A 5,000-nucleotide genomic window follows, 5' to 3' on the forward strand; every position below is an offset into this window, starting at 1 on the left:
AGCAGGTCAGAGTTTGTCGATTGTGCATACAACCTGGGCACATAGTTAAAGATTGCCCTGAATTCAAGTGTTTCAAGTGCGGCAATCAAGGCCATTATGCGAGAGAGTGTGTCGGAGAGAAGGAAAGGAATGTTTGTGGAAGATGCAGAAAGAGATTGGCGGAGTGCAACTGTGGAGAAGTTATGACTGAAGAGGGGAGTCAAGTACTATTCGAGGAAGCAGTTGTATCATCGCAAGAAGGAGAAGAAGATGGAGGAGAGGACGTGGTGGAAGGTGGAGAGACGGAGGAAGGAAGAAGGGAGAAGAAAGAAGACCAGAAGATTAACGAAATTGGGAGCAGTATGGATTCGGAAATAAGAAGGTGGAGTTTTCAGGAGGAGAGGGGAAGTGGATTGGGGGGAAGCACGGGGGACTCACGGGTTTTGGGGGAAAGCACAGCACAAACAAGTACCTCGGGGGGTGAAGAAATGGAGAGGGTCTTAAGTTTAATGACAATAACAGAGACGGGTATGAACACGGGGAGCACAACGACTACTACACGTGAGACGGAGATGAACATTCCAGAAACGGCGGAGAACACGGGGAGCACAACGAACATTCCAGAATCGGCGATGAACACGGGGAGCACAACGAGCATTCCAGAATCGGCGATGAACACGGGGAGCACAACGGACGAGGGTGTAAAGAAGAAAAGTTGGCTGGATGAAATGGACTTGGAGGAGATATCGGACTCGGATGATGGGGAAAAATTTGAAAGAATGAGAGGAGGATACAGGAAGAGGAAAGCAGCGGAGGGGGGGGAGAGAAAGGGTGGAAGAGGAAAGAAACTGGATAAAAGGTAGAGGATAATGAAATTATATTTTATAATTTTATTATTTATTAGTATGGTAACAATAATGTCGATAAATGCGAATGGGTTGAGAACAATAGGAAAATTTAATAGAATAGTACACATAAAGAATTCTGATATTTTATGTATTCAAGAGACGCACTGGGATAATATGTGTGTTTTAGAAATTCAGAAAATATGGAGGGATTTTATTTATGTAAACAATGGTAGGGGGAATTCATGTGGGGTTGCAATTTTAATAAGGAAGGATGTAGTAGAAAATGTGAAGAAGATATATAATGATAATAATGGGAGGATTTTAATTTTAGATTTTGAATATATGAGTAGGGTTTTTAGGATTATAAATATTTATGCGCCGAATAATGAAATAGAGAGAAGGAATTTATTTTTAGAATTAGCGAAATGGTGCAAGGGAAACTGTATTTTAGTTGGGGATTTTAATGTAAAAATGGATAGACTAGATATGACAAGGGGAGCTATTTTTAGAAGTGACGTATCTAGGGGGGTTTTAAGGAAGATGATGGTTGAAAACAATTTAATTGATATATGGAGGGAGGAGAATCCGAATAAGAGAGAATTTTCTAGAAGGCAGGTGGTTTTAGGGGAATTGAAACAGACACGGATAGATTTGGTTTTAGTAAATGAAGGGTTAAGGAATTTTATGAAGGATATTAAATATATTTTTACAACTTTTAGTGATCATGCTGGGTTAACATTTTCGGTGGGGTTAGATAAGGAAAGGAAAGGGGGGGGAATATGGTGTATGAATGCAGGGTATCTAGGTGATGAGGAATACGGGAAACAACTTAAATCTTTGATAGAAGATGAAATGGAGGATAAGCAAAAAGGGAATGATAAGTGCAAGTGGTGGGAAAATGTTAAGGAAAAAATAAAAGTTTTTAGTATTAGATATGCAAGGAAGAAGAGGAGTAGGATGATAAGAGCAGAAAATTATTTAAGAACAAAATTGAATGAAGAAATGAAGAAATGTGATAGTGATCCTGATTATACTATTGAAAAGTTTTTAGATTTAAAAGAAAAATTGAGCAAATGTGAAATAGATAAGTGTAAGGGTGCAATTATAAGAAGTAGGGCAAAATATGTTTTAGAAGGGGAGAAATGTACGTCGTTTTTTCTTGGTTTAGAGAAAACTAAACAGATGAAATCATATATTAGTGAGATTGAAAATGTAAAGGGTGAAGTGGTAAATGATTATGTGGAGATATTAGAAACAGTACAGAATTTTTATAAGGATTTATTTAAGAAAGGGGAGGTGGATGAGGGGTGTGTAAAAGAGATTTTAAGTAGTGTGGATGTGCAAATTGGTGCTGAGGATAAGCAAATGTGTGATAGGAAGATAACAATGGATGAAGTGAAAGATGCAATTAAGGGTTTACAAATAAATAAAAGTCCTGGAGTAGATGGACTAATTGCAGAGTTTTATAAAATGTATGAAAGTATTTTAGCACCTATTTTATTAGAAGTATATCAATATATGGAAGACAATAATACTGTTTCAGATTCCATGGTGACAGGGCTGATATCGATTTTATATAAAAATAAGGGGAGTAAATTGAAATTAGAAAATTATAGGCCAATTAGTTTGTTAAACTCAGATTATAAGATTTTAGCTAAGATACTGGCAAATAGGATGAAGATGGTTTTAAATGATATTATAGCACCTACACAAAATTATAGTGTGCCTGGAAGAGATATAGCAGATACCATAACTACACTTAGAGATGTGATAAATAAAATGAATAGCGATAAGATGGGGGGAATTGTTTTAAGTATAGACTTTAATAAAGCTTTTGACAGGGTGGAACATGATTTTATGTTTAGGGTACTGGAAAAGTATGGGTTTGGAAATGGAATTATAAGATGGATAAAATTATTATATAGAAAGGCTAAAAGTAGGGTTAAATGTAATGGGGTTTTAACAGATTCTTTTATTCTTGAGAGATCAGTGAGACAGGGGTGCCCTTTATCAGCTTTATTGTTTGTTTTATCGGTAGAACCCTTAGCGGCATACCTTAAAAAAGATCATTTTATAAATTGTGTAGAGACTCCGCAAGGAGGTTTTAGTTTAATTCATCAATATGCAGACGATACAACAATAACAGTTAGAGATGAGGGTAGTGTTAAAAGGGTGATAGAGTGTTTTAAAGTATATGAGAAAGCCTCAGGAGCAAAAGTGAATATGGAGAAGTCAGTAATAATGTATGTTGGGAAGAATAATGAGGGGACTTTTCCTTTTAAGGTGGTAAATGATTATTTTAAGGTGTTAGGTGTGTTTTTAGGGGTGAAGGAACAAGAAGCTAGGGATCTGACATGGAGTGGGGTTATAAACAAAGTTAGGAAGGTGGTAAATATGTGGAGGGGGAGGGCTTTGAAATTAAAAGGGAAAGTAATTGTTGTAAATTCCTTGCTGATGTCAATTTTCATTCATGTCATGAACGTTTTAGATGTACCAGAATGGGTTTTATCTGAAATGAATACGATTTTAGTTGATTTTTTATGGGATGGGAAAGGAGCGAAAATTTCTTTTAAAACTTTGATTGCAGGTTATGAGGAGGGGGGTTTGAAGTTGGTAGATTTAAATGTGAGGAAAAAAGCAATTAGAGTTAAAATGGTACGAAAATATTTATATGGTGAACTAGATTATGGATGGAAAAGATTTTTTAAAGAGTATTTGCAGGAGGTTGGGAGGATGGGGGAAAATGGTTTATTAATGTGTATGAGAAAAGAAATGTTAGCTAATATACCATTGTTTTATAGAGAAGTGTTTGAGGCTTGGGGGGAGTTTTTACCAAATATTTATTATGAGTGTACCATTTTAGACAATATTTTAAATCAGCCAATTTTCTTAAATCCCAAGATACAATATAATAATAAGATGTTGTTTTGTAAATATTTTATGAGGGCTGGGATGAGACAGATTGGGGATATTTTATACGAGGTCATTCCAGGTTTTCTTCCTGTACAAGCGATTTATGATAATGTTTGTGAAGTGGAAGATGAAATAAGCAAAACTACAGTAGATAATATGTATAAGAGAATTTTAGGGTGTATTCCTGAAGAATGGGTGCTTTTAATAAATACAGAGGTGGTTGAGAGAGCTAAGGGTTTACCGGTTTTATATTATGAAAGTAATGGGGAGAAACATGTTTTATCAGGTTTGAAAGTTAAAAAGATTTATGAAAAATGTATTTTAAGAGAGATAAAAGCTCCTGCTTCAGAAAAAGTGTGGTCTAGGGTATTTGTAAATATAGATGTAAAATCAATATGGAAGAATGTCAATGTAAAATATAATTCTATAGAATGTGAAGATAATGATTTTAAATTGAAACATAATAGGATTTTTACGAACGTGGTTTTACATCAAATAAATAGAGACATTAAAAGAGAATGTGATATTTGTGGTACGGAGGTGGAACATTTTATGCACTTTTTTATTGAATGTTGTAGATTACAAGGGTTTCATGAGTTTATAAAGGGGCTTTTAGAACAACATTGGGGAGAAGATATTGTAAATGGGGTTGAGTGGAGGAGGTTGTTTCTATTTGGTATAAATGGAAAAAGCAAAGTTTTTAATATTAATTTGATGAATTTTGTTCTTAGCCATGCTAGATACGCTGTAAGACAAAGAAGGAATTTAGGACATTATGAAGGGAAAATTGTGAGTGTGGAGGTTTTATTTAAAAGTATTTTAGAGAAAGATATTGAACTAATATATAAATATGGAGGATGTAATTTTGAAAAACTGTTTGTGTGGGGGAGCACTTTTATCGAAATTGATCAAAATGGAAAACTTGTTTTTAATTATTAATTGGTTTTATTTTATTTTCTTTTTTGATTTTGTAAAAGGATGAATTGTTCATCCTTTTTTATTATTATTGTTTGAATATTGTAAATATTATGTGTTTTTTCATAATAAAAGATAAAAAAAAAAAAAAAAAAGGTACGCCCGATCTCGTCTCATCTCGGAAGCTAAGCAGGGTCGGGCCTGGTTAGTACTTGGATGGGAGACCGCCTGGGAATACCAGGTGCTGTAAGCATTTTGTCCACGAGGGTGTGCTCTTGCACTATTTCATCAGCAACACTGCCTTGTATTAAGCATTTAATGATGAATTGACTAAATGTCTGTTTT

Source organism: Salmo salar, chromosome 08 (assembly GCF_965601325.2).
Source record: "Salmo salar chromosome 08, fSalSal1, whole genome shotgun sequence".
Taxonomy (NCBI): domain Eukaryota; kingdom Metazoa; phylum Chordata; class Actinopteri; order Salmoniformes; family Salmonidae; genus Salmo; species Salmo salar.